The 18,065-nt window shown below is 36.7% G+C and overlaps 1 protein-coding gene across 13 annotated transcripts in view; it reads left to right on the forward strand.

The window, feature by feature from the left end:
• Positions 1–18,065, forward strand: part of ey (eyeless) — a 2,912,801-nt gene that overhangs the window by 371,923 nt on the left and 2,522,813 nt on the right. The window contains exons 2-3 of one of the 13 annotated variants that reach the window (XM_067758157.1): positions 7,160–7,382; positions 7,442–7,467. The exons of the other annotated variants lie outside the window; for them this stretch is intronic. The gene's annotated coding sequence lies outside the window, so the exon portion shown is untranslated. The remainder of the gene's footprint in view (positions 1–7,159; positions 7,383–7,441; positions 7,468–18,065) is intronic. 13 annotated transcript variants of the gene reach the window in all.

Genomic DNA, 18,065 nt, shown 5'->3' on the forward strand with positions numbered 1-18,065 from the left:
TTTACAAATTATTATGAAGTAACTGTAACTTTGTGCTAACATGGGTTAGTATTTTTATTTCTTTTGTTTATTTGCATTTTCTTTCTTACCTATCTATGTTGTTGAGTAAATTGGGATGCTTATAGTATGATTGTTTTGGTTTTTAAATCATATAGTAAATGTTCTATACTGTGTCATGTAATATGTTCTATACCCGATTAAACCTATTCATATGAATTATATGTGTGGGTTGAAGTAAAATATTTTCTATTACTATATTCAACTCTAAAAAAAAAAATATATATTCCTATTACTATCTTCTATTCTACCTGTGGCTTAATAAAAATATCTTTCCTAAAATTATGATCTCTCTAAAAATTAGGTTTCCTATCTGAAGCATCTTAACTTATATTTATTTTTTCTTTTTTTATTTTTTTTTTTATTTCTTACTTTAATTATTTTTATTAAATAACGGCTTTTCATTGTTATTTCATTTTATTAGGGTTTTATTGAATTTAGTGTATAACAAAAATCTGTAGCTAATTGTGCAGGAATTTTGGAACTGAGGTTGACGGAAGAGCAAAGTAAATTATACTAATGGTAGTAGTTTAGCTGGTTAATGGAAGGATGGTACAGTGGATTCAAAAATTATTATATTTATTTTTCTTATTTTTCCAGCAATTTCTTGGATCTTGTTTGTCATGCGATTTCCGCGGCGGCCACCAAGACAGAATCGTCATGATTTTTATGAAGAATTATTTTTATTTTTATACCGGGATTTGTCACTTGAAAAACCTCTTGGGTTTGTGCAATTAGTTGATCTTGAGAACATGGCTATCAATTTTTAAATTTGCCTACTGCAGTAAATATTATTATTTTTTCCTTATAGATTTCAAGTCCTGGATTGCCGTCATTTCTTGTATGCCTGGTCCTCAACAATCTAGTTGCTTGATACTTTTTCTACGCTAACATTTTTCTATCCTAAGATGAAAATGAGCGCGACTAGTCTTTTATTGCAAATTTATATAGGGCTTTGCATATATTTTTAAGGTTCTCTTTGTGACTTTTTCTTCATAAATTTTTTTTTGGTCTTATTGGCTTGTTGTAAAATTTTTGTATTTTTTTTTTTTCATATGTCCGCTGACAAAAATTTTACCAGGGCTGTTTTATAAATCTTTTTCCTTTGACAGCCTTCAGGGATGTTGTCTTGATAACTTCCATGGAAACTACTACTGTGAGGTATGCAAATTATTGATTCGCCATTAACTTTGGGCAGGTCTAATGAAGCTGCCTTTAATGTCATTTGCGACATTTTGAGAGCTACTGGTTAAAGGTTTATTTTTAATTGTCTATTGCTCTTCCGCAGTTTTGGGTAAAACGAATTTAGATGTTTGAGAAGGGGAGAAAAACAGTTTTAGATGCGCTGTTGTACATTTTTCAATTGCATATACCTACTTGATTTTCATATATTTTTAAAGTATCGTAACTATTGCGATGGTCAATAGTATGATTACGCAGATTAAAACTGGTAGCCAAACATCTGGAATGTTTGGAGTAGTTTTTGGTTCTGGTTCAGCTGGTGGCTCATATTTTACAATTCTATACTCCGATGTTTCAGGGCTTCCTTTCCCTAGTTCGTAGCCAGCTATGGATATCATAATGCCGTGGGCAATCTTTGTCCACCAAGCCATGTTGAATTTTTCTTATAATTATTTTGCCTGCTTCTGTGTGAAAAAATGTTTGGTTTTATTCTTTATCATATGCATTCCATTTTACTTTATTATCTTTTTTTTATTTAATTAGCCTTGTTATCATTTAGAAAAAAAAATCTTTATTCTTAAAGAAAAATTTTGTTAAATTGATTTTTTTTATAGTTTCACAAAAATTTCTGCTTGACCATTAGTAGATGGGTGAACCGTGGCAGTAAACACGTGCCTAATGCCCTTGGATTTAATAAAATGCTGAAAATCAGCTGATGTAAACTGCCGAACTTTATCACTCACTACTACGTCGAATAGTCCATTGCGCGAAGACAGCTCTCTCATTGTTTTGACCGTAAGGTCTGACGTTATATGTTTCGTTAGAAAGACTTCCACCCACTTGCAAAAGGAGTCAATAATTTCAAATGCATATTGGCTTTAGATCGGCCCTGCAAAATCTATGTGTATGCGCTTCCAAGAAGCGTCTGTGGGTTTCAACGGAATTAATATACTTTTACTAGGACTATCTTGCAGTTCTTGGCATGCCACAAGTTCCTAATCATAACTTCGAGGTCTTTGTCTAATCCTGGCCACCAAACATATGAACGCGTAACGATTTCGTCTTCACCATGCCTGGGTGAGATATGTGCAAATATTTTAAAACGGCGCTCTGCAATTTTTTTGGAACTACTACTCGATATCCCCACATGATACAATTATGTTCTGTAGATAATTCGGATTAATTCTTTTTAAAGAGTTTGAATTCTTCGCCTTTTAAGCTATTTAAGGCCCCTCCTTCTACAGACCATAATACCTTTGAAAAGATTGGATCGCGTCGAGTTTCCTTAGCTATGCCTTTGAAATTTAGGTTTAAATAATTTTTGCTTTCAAAAAGGTTTATATAATCGCATTCATGATTATCACTCACAGTTATTAATTGTGATAATCTAGATATACAATCTGCATTATTCAACGTCCCTTTGATAAATTCACCTTGTAGTCGAAACCCGATAGGACCAAAGCCCATCTCTGCAACCTAGCAGATGCCATCAAAGGTAGCACTTTATGTTCTCCAAAAATTGTCGTTAACGGCTTATGGTCTGTTCGTAAGGTAAACTGGTTGCCAAACATATTGCTTGAAATAAATGCTACTAGGGATATACGCCGCCGATAAACGCCGCCGCCGATTTAGGTCGTTTTTCGCAAGCCGCCGCCGAACGTCAAAAATATCGGCGCTGCGGCGGCGGCGGCGACGGCCTCCGGCGCGGTACTATATTTTCTACTAGTTTAAGACTGTTTATGCCATTTATTGTTCATGTCGAAAATTGGTCGGATATGGTCGAAAGTGGTATCAACGGATGCGCATCGCTGCCAGTTATAGGAAATTAATTGCGAAATTTAACACTTTCTAACTTTACAAAAGTTATTTAAAAAAACGGGCACTTTCAATGCTAGCTTAACACGGACTTATTAAAACAAAACACTAAAAGAAGAGTTATATTTTAAATTTATATGCTCACTTTGGATATTTTTTTTCAAAAATTAATAATGAACAATCAATTCAAATAAAATTACCCAAGGCGAACATGTTTTCAAATTGTCCTCAAGTTGTTACCCAAAAAAGTGGCGATTTTTTTAAATTTTATATTGCGATTGGCTAAAAGAATAAGCGAAATCAGTGATGCCAAATCCTTTACTAGGTTCTAGGGGCATAAACACTCCTTTGAAATGATTCTTACCTCATACTTAAGTTGGGGATTTATGTACATATGAGAAGGGTTTGAAAAATCATTTGGGTTTACATTCAAGCATCTGTTGTTCATTTGCGAAACTATAAGATAGCGTCTGAAATGTTCATTTTGATTTTCACACTTCATCCTTCAAGACCCAAGTCTCACGCTTTGACATACCCTAAAGTTGGCGGCCCTATCCAAAACTAGTCCCTTGGAGTGAATCACATTGATTATAGCCTATCAACCAAGTTTAAATATCACCTACACGTTACGGCTCCTGCACATGTGTAAAGTGAATGCGTAGGCACATATACTATTTACCTGTTGCGCCTTGGCCCTTCACAAGAACACTCAAAGTGGTGAAGCAAAAGCTTTCCCAAGACAGTCGAACTAATGACCGTGTGTGCTATTACCCTAACGTAGTGGACAGTCGAACTAGTCTGAAAACTGAAGCCGGAAAACAGCAGTTATCATCTTTCAAGTTAAAATCGGTCGACTTTCAAAAAAAAATATCGTTTTGATTTAACGAAGACTATTGAAATCAATGTTGTGAACACAAATCTCTGCAAACTTTGGTCTAAATTTTAAAAATTTTATCCAGGGTCCTTGTAAAATTTTAATTATGTAGATGCGCCGAGGATTATAAGAAGTTCACCCATTACGCAATGACATCCACTTAGACTGCTTATGATTTCGAGGGCGGCATCCTTGGCCGAATAGTCACTCTCTAACGTTTCAAGGTGTTTCTCTGGTGTAGCTCGGCAGCTTAACGCGACAAAAGCATCCGTTGGAAAGTCTTCGGAGCTACACCTAGAGCTTCTAGGAAAGTGACGTCGACGAAGGTATGAGTTCGAAGTCGCAGTCCTATAGCTTCTGTGCTGGCATATGGTGTGAGGGTCAGGAGGCGTGGTAGCGACAGGTGTGCGGGATTGCTACTGTTCGCACATCGGGAATTGTAACTCTTAAAAACAGCCGAAAAAACTGGAGGCGCCCTGTGCGACGAGAGTCATGAGTATTAATAGACCATTAATAGCAACCTTAAGTCGCCTTTGTGCGCGACCGCCAAGGAGCCACAAATGATTTAGAGAAATTGTGTTCGCGACGATTATTAGGAGCTAACACTAGATGAAATTACCCATTGCACGAGATATACAGACAAAAGTGTGCATATTTCATGTATATCTATTTGTTTTCTGCAGACGCAGCAGTACCAATTCCAAAGACCGGGGTTAGGTTCGAAGCCTCTCTGGAGTAAGTCAACGAGGGACAATCCCTCCGCAAGGAGCTGCGCCTGAACATTTTTGAACGGTCTGCGAGATCTTGAGGCAAAAACCATGGATCTTTCGAAATGGCCAACACGTTGATTTCCTTAAATACATACAAACAAAACCTTTCCTAAATAAAATTTTTTTAAATGGAAAAATTAAGCTTTTTAAAGTAAGAACACCGGCGTACGCCGGCGCGCCGCCAGCACCGCCGCCGCCGCCGGGGAAGTGATCGGCGTAAACCTCTAAATGCTACGGGTTTTACTTCGTTATTGGGGAACTTATTAGCGAGTACACCTGCAGCCGAAGTATTGCAGGCGTCTGTGGTTAAAATAAATTCTAAGTTGGGAATGAGATGTGAAAGAATTTGATCAGAAGTAACTTCTCTTTTTATGGATCTGTATATCTCTTCACATTTGTGATTCCATTCGAACTTTGTGTCCTTTTTTAACGCACTTTTATTAGCTTGGCCTGTATCTATGTAACGGAATCTTTGAGCTTAATCTTCACCGGTTTCTAGAAGTCTGATTAATTTGAAACTTTGTACACGTATCAAGGACCGATGACAATGCATTAATGTGATGGTGAGGTGACATAAGGTCAACGGCCATAAGGTCAATTGGCCTTATTACCACTTTGAATGGCCATAAGTTTGATAGAAACTTTGCACACGTATCAAGGCTCGATGACAATGCATTAATATGATGGTGCGGTGACATAAGGTCAACGGTCATAAGGTCCATTGGCTTTATTACCAGTTTGAAAGGCCATAAGTTTGATTGAAACTTTGCACACGTATCAAGGCTCGATGACAATGCATTAATATGATGGTGTGGTGACATAAGGTTAACGTATATAAGGTCAATTGAACCTATGCTGCTGCCTTCTTGGATCGCTCCACTATATGGTCACTCCATAATAGCTTCCTATCCAGAATGACTCCCAAATACTTGACTTGATCGCTAAACGCTAAGAACGTACCCCCAATTCTCGGCGGTGTAAGATTTGGTACTTTGTACCTCCTCGTGAAGAGGACAAGCTAGGTTTTATCCGGGTTGACTTCCAAACCTGTGGCGGGTTGTACTCCTGGAACAGCTCCAGGATGTCAGCTGGGTCCGTTGGCGTCACTGGAACCCAGGCTCTAGCCCTTGGTCGTGAGGGGATATCACGCGCCTCCACTACCTTGAGGCGCGCGCCCGGATACACCACCCCTATCAGCATGACGGCGGCCCTATAGGGGTTTACCGACCTGGCGTCTTCACAGTCAATTAGCTGTACATTTCCCTGGAACTACCCTGCATCGGTGTAAGATGGCGGTGGACCAGGGTTGTCTTTCTTAACCTTAACGGCCACCGTAGGGAGCGCTGCCTCGACCTACTTCCACTGTTGTTACGGGATCCTGCCATCTTCGCTGTTCTTGTCTATAATGCCAATGATCTGCCGACCCTTGGCAATTTCGGCGAAAGACCGCACCTAGCCTCCATGCGTCTTGGCCCTTTTCGGTGAAGTGGGGTTGGATTCATACATGGACCGCTGGCATTTCGAGGTTTCATCACTCTCGACTAAAACTTTTAAAATTACTTGAACTAAAAAATTAAAAATAAATAATAGTTTAAAAAACTAAAAAAACACGCTCTTATAGCAAACCGAACTAAAAAATAGAAAATAATTTTCAATTAAAAAGAGTTTATATAACAGTAGTAGAAGGTCAAGCAATCATTTATAGTTAATCACCTCAAAATAAAATTATAATAAAATTTAAGATATTAATAGAATAATTTAATTCACAGTAAAATGCGTGGGGTGCTTGATATTGAATGTTACAATCATTATATTGGCAACTATCTGAGAGGAAAGATATGAAATGTAGTAAAATGCACCCCACGGTTTTTAATCTGAATTAAATTATTCTGTTAATTACTTAAATTTTATTATAATTTTATTTTGAGGTTATTAACTATAAATGATTATTTCAGCTTCTACTACTGTTATATAAACTCTTTTTAATTGAAAATTATTTTCTATTTTTTAGTTCGGTTAGCTATGAAAGCGTGTTTTTTTAGTTTTTTAAACTATTACTTATTAACACATTATACAAGGGTGGCATTATTTCTGCAAACATGTGGATAAACTTAGAGTAATTATTGACCATTTCTGGGAAGGCTCGAAGTTCCGACATATTTTTAGGAGCTGGTGCATTAATTATGCACGAGATGTTTTAATCATTTTTGCTCAATCCATGCTTATCAATATTAACACTCAAACTCTCCTTAAAAAAAAGTCACACATAATACCCATCGGGTCACAAAATGACCCTAGTTTATTGAATTCATTTTTATTTTGTAATTATGTATTATTTTCTGAAGCTTTAAGTAAATACATACTTATTTAATGCAAAATTAGTAAATTTAGAATTCAATCTTAAAGTTGAAGAAATTTTATGGTATATGCTGTCGGCAATAAGTTGTCTTTTCTGTTTTAGTTTGACTGTGTTGTGAACAAACTGGAATTTTACATACTACGCAGTGGTTGAAAGTTTTTCGGTCAACTCCAGGAGGGCAAATGCTACAACGTTTTCGATCTGATCTCTTTTTCTTACACAACGAGCTCGTTAGCTCCTTCAGAGCTTCTCACGTTATGTACAATAGAAGCAGATGATGGTGCATGTGGGAGACGACTTCGATTGGCTATCCAAGGACGTACTAGTTCGTCGCCTAGTTCCTCTAAAAATGTGCGGCTTTAATGAGACTTATTTTGTTTCCAGGTGGGATTTATTTCTGTCCATATCACGTAAGCAATCAAAGCTGCCGGCCAACGATTCGTTTTGCGTTTGCTGGAATAATTTCAAATAATTTGATCTATCCTGTCGACGCCGGCCTTCGTTCAGTTATAAAACTCAATGATTTTGGTTATTTTTTTTTGGATGATCCTGAAGAACATCTATCTCGTGATGAAAAGTACTCAGTAGTTAAAATTTTTCTTGGTACATACTGAACCAGTGACACTTTATCATTGAAAAAAAATTTACTTGTGTGTTCCGGTAGTTTCCTCAGTTCTTCGGGCGATGCATATTCTGGCAAAAATCTCTTCTTTTTTCGTACTCTGCCGACAAAGGTGATATTCTTCTTTAGTAACTCTAAAGCTAAGTCACATGTGGAAAAAAATTTTCTGCTGTGATATTTCTGCCCTGATAATTACAAACCAAATCTAGTACAACCCTTTGTGCTTGGTTTCTTTCCGGTGGTGCGTTCCTATTTTCTTTACCTGTGTATATTTGAAAATTTTGACAGAATCCAGTTGTGGCATCAGCTGCAACCCAAACCTTTACACCATATTTCCCGGGCATACTCGGTATGTAAATCTTAAGAGGGCATCTTCCCCGAAAAGTGATTAGTTGTTCATTAACTGTAACATATTCATGAGGGGAATATATAAGTTTCAAGTTATCGACACACAATTCGTAAAAATCTCGTATTGCTGCTAATTTATCTCCGCGACATTGAGATCAACGCAGTCCTCTATTATCGAATGCCAGTAGTCGGGAAATAACTTGAAAACGCGTCATCGACATCACTGCTCTTAAAATTGGTCGGCCATGTTTTGTGTCCCACAAGCTTTGAATACTTTCACCATGAGATCGATAAACACGTAAATAGAATATAAATAAATAGATGCATATATATATATAGATACACATATATATCAATGATAATATCTTATTAAATTTTTACCAATCAGAAGTAAAACTCCCAAATATGCATCCAATTCTGCCTCTACAATTTCAACGTAGCTATCTTTATACACCCTTTTCCCTTCCATATTTGTAAACTTGATGATAACCTGCTTCATTGCGCTGGTAAAACAGATATTGAAAGAATCTGTAATATTACTTATTCTGTGGATTGCATAGGAAGTGACTCCCATGCAGCCATGGATTATGTTTTCTGACAGCGCTCTACACAGTGAATGTGGTGAAGGGGTAGTGTGTCATACAATTTCTTTGCTTTTGCTTTGAAAGTTAGACTGACTTCCAGAAATTTCAATATCGTTTTCAAAATCTTCGCCTTCGCCAATACCCTCATAATCATCATGATCGCTTTCCACTTCAGGTATGTAATCCATATCGATACCAACGTCGTCGGCGCGGCTAAGTAAGTCATTGCTGGATTCAGATGAATTCAGAATAGCACGAATTTCTTCTTCACTGATGCGTTGCTGCATGAAAAGTTACCACTTTTATAAAAAACTCAGCATAAAAGCCTTCTTACTTACCCTTCCACCTGTTGACCTCAAATTCCAATTTTCATCCGCCATTTATTCCTATTTTACAATTTTACTTTCCAAAGTTCCGAAGTTATGCACCTGTTGAATTTTTTTGCAAAATAACAAAATGCCTTGTTATAACTAAACGGTTTGATTTGCTAGAGCTGACCAAAACACAACAAATTGAAACGGGTCACAGGGTGACCCAAAGAAATTTTTCATATAGGTCACAAAATGACCCGAAGGGTAACTAATGTGTATAGCATCATTTTCTTCTAAATTTATATGATTTTAAAAATATGTATGACACGTTTCAAATTACTTTTGAAATTTGCGCACAGGGCTTATAGGAAAAAAACATTGAAATAACGATGTAGAAAAAATTCGAGTTTGAAGTTGCTTTGGGTCACAAAGTGACCCTAGGAGAGTTTGAGTGTTAAATCCTAAATAAGATATTACCAGTGACAGTTATGTCCTCCTGATAAATCACTACATGTTTTATATCTCTAAATAAATTTTCCATGGTTTTTTGAAAAATTGCCGCTGCAGTCTTAACACCGAAGGGCAAACTTCTTTGTTTTTTATAAGCTGCTCTGATCTACTAATTTCCATGGTGCAAATAAAGCACGATTATTCCACCTTCAACCCAACGTTTCGCCAAATTTCCTTGGCATTTTCAAGGGCATAACGCTATATTTATTTTTTTCCAAAAAAACAACAAGGTACATAAGTTTTATTAATTTTACATGTATATAGTTGTATAACACTGGACATAAAAGTAACAACAATGAACAAACAACAAACATTTTAGTTTTAAAAGTTCTAATATAATTATTTGCACCATGGAAATTAATAGATCAGAGCAGCTTATAAAAAATTAAGAATTTACCAACAAACTGAAGCACAAACGTTTTACTTTAAAAATACCTACATGTGTACTCCAACTACAAATCTTCTGCGAATTTTCATCCAATAACAATTGGTTATACGCTTGCGATAAGTCGAGTTTCGTAAATAATTCACCGCCTTGAAGAGCAGAAAAATTTCATCAATCCTTGGTAAAGGAGATTGGAAGTTTTCTAAAAATTTCTTTATTGTGACTTATAATCTGCACATACACGTATGTCTCCATCCGATTTTAATATTTGAACTAAAGGTGTTCCCCAATCGGAATTGTTTACCAGCTCTACTACTGTTTTCCTACATCATCCAACTTAGCTTCACTTTTATCTTCCCACGGATTTCCATTGGATTTGCATTGTTGCTTAGTTTTAGGACATTTTCTTGCCATTAAAGGCACCGAGACCGCTACTAGATACAACGAAAAATTCTTCTTTAATTGAATTCGCAATAACACTGTGGTCATTACTTGGGTAAATTCCATTGACTTGAACTAGGTCAAGCCAAATGCTCTTAAAAATCTAAGTCCTAACAAGGAATGATTTTCCGTCTTGGTCACGACAACAACAATGAACTTGGTATTACCCTTGTATTTGATCAATTCATCAAACTCACCCAATATTGCAATCCGCTCACCACTGTAATCCACATACGGAACTTTGCATTGCATAAGGATTGATTTTTCTTTAATTTGTTGATAAAGTGATGACGGAATTAGAGTGCACGGAGCCCCCGTGTCACATGCGACTTCCACCCTTAAATTATTGATTGAAACGCATAGTGTGTAGGCTCTACTCGCGTTATTCATACACTGAACACTAAAAATAATGTTAGAAAAAACACAACCGTTATCAGTATATAAAAAAATTATCTGAGTCCGATACACAGTTCACAGCATTGTTCTTGTTTTGTCTACTTTTGCATACTGATGCCCAGTGCCAAGTTTTACCGCTTTTGTAATATTTGCTCTCTCTATATTTCCATGCTGAAGTTTCGTTTTGTCACCATCCACAGTGACAGCACGGTTTCTTTTTGTTGGAATTGTTCTTTCCATTATTTGAGTTGCCTGTTGTTTTATTGTTATTGCTGCTGCTGCGTGTTGTTTGTTGTCTTGAGTGTGTGGACTTCATTACGAAATTTACGGCACCATCTTCGTGTGCTGCAGCTTTTCTTAACGCTCGTTCTATGGTTAACTTCTCGTCTTCCTCTCAAATTCGCTCAAAAATTTCATTAGGTAATCCCACTATGAATTTATCCAGCACGAAGACGTCTAAATTTGAACCAAACGTACAATTTAGAGCCAATTTCTTTACTCAACGTGCCAAGGATTTCCTCATAATGTCTGCATGCTACGTGGAATTTTCCGCGTTCATGAAAAATTATTGTGGGTGGAGTATATTGAGTGTGCATCATTTCGCACAAATCTTTGTACGCTTTAGACGACGGGCTACTAGGACTGCACAAACTGTGTATTACACTGTATGCCCCCGCACCAATTGATTTCAATAAAATCGCTTTTTTGCATTGTCATCGGTGCACATAACCATAACATAGGGGTCATTTCGTCGCCAATTTGTAATATATTCGTATATATTTATATACGATCTGCAGAAGGTGGTGTACACGCGTTTAAGGTTAAAATCCAAGTAAGTTTTATTTCATTCTTTTTATTTCTTACATTCTCTGTTTCTTACGTTCTAATTACAGAGTTGCCAAATTATTCATTTTAGATATCTCACACGCCAACCCTTCAAGATTAGTTTGTATACTAAAAAAAATCGAAAATTAACAATTAATCTCTAATGAATTTACCAGCTTTTCGAGGTCAAAAGTTACGCTTCGTATCTATGTTATCACACGACGGAGCCTCCGTGCAGTTTTCAGTTCGGAACCAGTGGCGTGATTATCGGTGGACTCCGTATTACTCATGCCAACATCTACATTATTATCACTACTACTGATATCTTTCCTTCTTATTTGATCTGCATGTCTTTTAATTGATCTATTGGTGTGAGTGAAAATGCATTGATACCCCTGTAAGCCAAGTTTATTATGTATTGTTGCTGGAGACCATGCTGGCTTGTTTGGGTGCCTGTAGTCCCTGATGTATACATTTTGTCCATCGTCAAACTCAATATTACGTTTTCCTTTGTTAGTCAATGCTTTTACTTTGACTTTTTAGTATAACGTCCTTTTTCGTGGGTGGTTTCAAAATATCGAACCTAGTTTTCAAAGCTCTACCAAAGAAAAGTTTTGATGGTGTTTCACCAGTTGTGCAATGTAATCATATAAAAAGCGGTTGCTTAATTCGTATTTGAAATTATTTTTAAGGTTTGCAAAAATTGATTTTTTTAAAAGCTTCTCAAAAATTTCTGCTTGACCATTAGTAGATGGGTGACCTGTGGCAGTAAGCACGGGCCTAATGCCATTGGTTTTCAAGAAATGCTGAAAGTCAGCTGCTGTAAACTGCCGAACCTTATCACTACTACGTCGACTAGTCCATTGCGCGAAGACAGCTTTCTCATTGTTTTGACCGTAAAGTCTGACGTTATATGTTTCGTTAGAAAGACTTCCACCCACTTGGAAAACAATTCAATAATTACAAATGCATCCTAGCAAATGCCATCAAAGGTATCCGTTTATGTTCTCCAAAAATTTTCGTTAATGGCCTATGGTATCTTCGTAAGGTAAACTGGTTTCCAAATATATTGCTTGAAATAAATGCTACGGGTTTTACTTCATTATTGGGGAACCTATGAGGGAGTATAACTGCAGCCGAAGTATTGCAGGCGTCTGTGGTTAGAATAAATTCTAAGTTGGGGATGAAATATGAAAGAATTTGATCAGAAGTAACTTCTCTTTTAATGGACCTGTATACCTCTTCACATTTGCGAATCACTTCACTTTGTGTCCCTTTTTAACAAATTATACAAGGGTGGCATTATTTCTGCAAACTTGTGGATAAACTTAGAGTAATAATTGGCCATTCCTGTGAAGGCCCGAAGCTCCGACATATTTTTAGGAGCTGCCGCATTAATTATGCACCAGATGTTTTAATCATTTTTGCTCAATCCATGCTTATCAATATTAAATCCCAAATAAGATATTTTTGTCTTGAAAACTGACATTTTTTTATGTTGAGCTTGAGATTTGCCGACCTTAATTTGTTTAACACAGCTCTCAGGTTTTCTAAATGTGTCTTCGTATCCGGACCAGTGACAGTTATGTCGTCCTGATAAATCACTACATGTTTTATATCTCTAAATAAATTTTCCATGGATTTTTGAAAAATTGCCGCTGCAGTCTTAAAACCGAAGGGCAAACGTTTTACTTTAAAAATGCCTACATGTGTAATCCAAGTACAAATCTCTTGCGAATTTTCATCCAATAACAATTGGTTATACGCTTGCGATGAGTCGAGTTTCGTGAATAAACACTTGTATTACGTGGAGTACGGACGTGTTTTTTCTTTGCTCCGCATTATGGTGAATTTTATCATAATAAACCGTCTTTAATCTTGTAATTTTATGACCAATTGTCGTGCAATTACATATTGACTCTTGGTGTATAAACTTTATTGACGCTAACCGCTGTCTAGTTAATCGAATTTTCATTTAATTTTAAAATGCCTTGTGTGTGCAAACAAAAAGTTGATCGCATAGATCCAAAAATTCAGTGTGCAAAGTGCAAAGAAATTGTTCACTTGCATTGTGTTGGTTTTGTGCAAACCGATGTTGACTATTTGCTCTCGGCAGGTAAATCTTTTTTGTGTGAGAAGTGCATGGCAGAGCGTCGCTCATCTCTCCGCCCGCCTGTATCCCCCGTTGTATCGTGTGAACGACCACTTGAAAGTTCTTCATTGAACACAAACAATACAAACAATATAAATAATGCGAAACCCACTGTGGACAATGAACTTGAGGGTTTGCATGCAGATGTTAATATGCATTCCTCTTTACGCTTCTTTCGTGATGACAACAAAAAGTTATCACGAAAGTTTGATGCTTTATGTGCCGAATTTAAGTTATTGTCTACAAACCTACAAGACAGAGATGCTGTTATAACTTCTCTTAAGTCGGAAATAGTAGATTTGAGAAAGGCTGTAGTCGATTTGCCTAGGCTGGTTTCGGACAATTCTCTTAATGTAAACAAACAAAAAGATTTGTCTGATAATGTTAATGTTCCTGCTTGCTCTTTGGTTATGCGGGATGCTGTCGCTGCTGCTGCCGATGATGTTGCTGGCGTACCAAAATCAAATACTGTTGATACGTCTATTAATAGCATGACCGTGTTGACAAATAACTCTCTCACTGAGTCTTTGCTAAAAGGTAATGCGACTGAACATAATAATGTCAGAGACATACATTTGCCGAATAATAATACCCAGCCGTTTATTTCAAAGGGTGCAGATAATAAACTTGGTGTGAACCGTACTAACTCTAGTCCGACTGTGAAGGGTAGTAAGAAAAGCAAAACTAAACCAGTATTAACGAATGCTTCCGCTGCTTCGGTGCCACTTTCTACTGCATCTGTGTCTATCAACACTACTACCTCTTCTACTACTTGTGCCACTGGTACTAATACTTCGTTTCCAATGAGTTTCGCTACGGTGGTAGCCCAAAATAATAACCCATCAACTGAAAATGTTGGACTGCGGGATGCTCATACTGTGAGTAACACGCAGAATAATGATAATGTTCCTGCACCTTTACCGGTAGGGGGGGAGTGCCAAGAAGAATCTAAGTAAGCCACTGGTTCTTGGCGTAAATACCAACTCGGAACTGTGTGTAGCTTCGAGTATGAAGTGGCTGCACGTCTCATCGTTCTTGCCCAAAGTGACCGAGGATGATATTTTAAGCTATGTCACGAAACATTCTGGCATTGGTAAAACTTATTTGAAATGCGACAAACTCGTAAAAAGTGGTACCAATCTGTCCGAACTAAGGCGAGTCAATTTTAAACTAGGCGTATCGGAATCTTATTACAACAAAGTTATTGATGCGAACATCTGGCCTGTTAATGTAATTCTACGGCCGTTCCGTTTTTTTCCAAGGGGCGGTGCAACTCAACAAGTGGTGTAGCAACATCCCTGAATATCAAACCGAACTCTTTGTCGTTTAGTATATGTTATGAAAATGCTTCTGGGCTTAGAACTAAGTCTAAAGCAGTATATGAATTTAGTTCACTTTTGGGTTATGATGTTTACGTTTTCGTGGAAACCTGGCTAAATGAAAATTTCTATGACAACGAGTATTTTGATCCCGAAATGTACAACGTATATAGAAAAGATCGAGATACGTTAACAACTGGCCTGTCCCGAGGAGGTGGTATTTTAATTGCTGTTCGGCGTAAATATCACTCATCATCTATTTCGCTGCAGAATGAGGACACGCGGTTGGATCAACTGTGTGTATGTGTCAATGAGTCGTCGACACTCTTTATATGTGTATCTTACATTCCGCCTGGTAGTATTGACAGTTTGTATAAAGCACATACTGATAATCTTATAGACTTAGTTTCTACGAAATCAGAGTGTAATTTTTGTATTTTAGGTGATTTCAATATAGGAGATGTGAGCTGGTCGCCAGTGGTTGAGAGTTTAACTTTGTACCCCAACAATGTAACTAGCTTTTCCGAAACGTATGTTGTTGACAACTTATTAAGCGTCAATCTTACCCAAATTAATTCAATTTTAAATAAACTGTTTAAAACATTAGATCTAATTTTTTTAAGTGAAGATATGAGTTTATCTTTGGAAGAATGTCTCGACCCTCTGTCATGCCCCGGCTTGCATCATGTTCCTCTTGTCCTGCAACTGGAGTTTTACGAATTTAGAAATGTCGACTTAGATTTGCTACCGGATAATTACTGTTTCAAAAATTGCAACTTTAATGCCATTAGCGATAGAATCAATTTGCATGATTGGGATACTATATTTTCTGGGAAGAATGTAAATGAATGCTTTGATCTTTTCAAAGTTAAAGTCAATGAAATTTGCTCCACTTTAATTCCTCGAGTGAAAAGGAAATGTTACAAAATACCTTGGTATACAAGAAAGTTGAAAAGACTTAAAAATTTACGGAATAAGTTTTTTAAAAGGTATAAATTATCGAAGATGCGTCTTCATAAGGATAAATATTTATTATACTCAAGTAAGTTTAAATCTTTGAGTAAGAAACTTCATAAAGAGTATGTTGCTAAATTTGAAAGGGATATTAAGTTAAATCCTAAATCTTTTTGGCGTTACGTTAAGGCTAAAAAGTCGTGTGCAAGTATCCCATCTCAAGTTTCTTACAATGGAAATTCTGCGTATTCCCTCGGCTAAGCTGTCAACCTCTTTGCTGATTTTTTCGGGGCGAATTTTGAGACTGGGACGTTTCTCACCGAGGAACTAGATACGGAAAATGACACCCCTATTAATTTTGGTCAATTGTCCCTGACTCTTGAAGATGTCATTTGTGGCATCTCGGTGATCAAGTCGTCAGTGCAAATGGATGTAGATGGGTTCTGTTCTTTTTTGTTTAAAAATATTGCAGCAGTTGCGTATCCAATCTTATTAATTTTTAATAAATCTCTCAGGAATGGAGACTTCATAAACGCTTGGAAGGTAACGTCTATTACCCCGATATTCAAGAGTGGTAATAAAAGTAATGTTGCCAACTACCGTCCTATTTCTAAACTTTCCACTGTCTCGAAATTGTTTGAAATTGTAGTTAAGGATAAAATATTCTTCGCAGTAAAGACCTTGATTTCACCTAATCAGCATGTATTCATGTCTGGCAGATCAACTGTAACTAATCTAGCAGTATTTTCTGAATACGGTATTTCTTCATTTAATAGGAGGGCACAAGTTGATACTATCTATACCGATTTTTCGAAGGCTTTTGACAAAGTCAACCATTCATTACTAATATCTAAACTTGCTGGATTCAGCTTCCATTCTGGTATGCTATCTTGGGTGAGATCTTACTTGGCAGATCGTAGCTGTGTTGTTGTGGTAGATGGTATTTCTTCGCGGTCGTTTACTGCCACTTCTGGTGTACCCCAAGGGAGTGTGTTGGGTCCCTTATTTTTTGTTATCTTTATTAATGACATACGTCATTGTTTCAGTTATGCTGAATTCTTATTGTTTGCTGATGACTTGAAAATTTTTGCATCAATCACGACTCAATCTGAGTCCACTATGCTCCAAGCTGATCTTGATAACGTAATGGACTGGTGTAAACGGAATCATCTGCTTTTAAATATAAGTAAATGTTTTAGTATTACCTTTGCTAAAACTCGAAATGTTCCTGTTTCTTATCATATTGGGGACTCTACGCTGAGGGTTGTTGATGAAATATCAGATCTTGCTGTAGTCTTTGATGCGAAGTTTCTATTTCACAGTCAGATTAAATGTGCCATTGCGAAGTCTTATTCCACACTCGCGTTCATTCGCCGTTTCAGTATGGATTTTAGTAATCCTTATACTTTAAAACTTTTATTTACAACCCTAGTGCGGTCTAAACTAGAATATGCTGTTTTCATTTGGAGGCCGTATCATGCCTGCCATATAGACCGACTTGAGCGTATTCAAAAAATATTTTTGCGATTTGCCCCCCGGTCTTTGCATTTTCAGGAACCTGTTCCAACATACAGTTTAAGTTGTCTTTTAATTAACCTTAAATCTTTAGTGAGTATAAGATCAATGTTTTCATTGACATTTTTATATGATATCATCAATGGGACGGTTGACTCGCCCTATCTTTTAGAACGTATACGGTCCAATGTACCATCGCGAACCCTTCGATGTCACGATTTTTTCTGGTTAGATAGATTTAGAACGACTTATGCTTCCAATTCTCCAATTGCTAGGGCAATGAGGGAGTTTAATTTGCTGTATTCTATAGATATTGATTTTGCATTAAATAAATTTAGGTTTAAACTGCTATTGAATGAAATAATTTGAATATTATATATTTATGAGTTAAGATATATTAGTAAATAGTCTGTAAGGAGGTTCTGATTGTCCTAGACTATAATATGAATAAATAAATAATAAATAAATAATAAATAAATAAATAATAATTACCGCCTTGAAGAGCAGCAAAAAGTTCATCAATCCTTGGTAGCGGATATTGGAAGTTTTCTAAAAATGTCTTTGTTGTGACTTATAATCTGCACATACACGTATGTCTCCATCCGATTTTAAAATAAATAAATGTAAGGCGCGATAACCTCCGAGG

This window comes from Eurosta solidaginis, chromosome X, assembly GCF_040869045.1.
Source record: "Eurosta solidaginis isolate ZX-2024a chromosome X, ASM4086904v1, whole genome shotgun sequence".
In the NCBI taxonomy this organism is placed as follows: domain Eukaryota; kingdom Metazoa; phylum Arthropoda; class Insecta; order Diptera; family Tephritidae; genus Eurosta; species Eurosta solidaginis.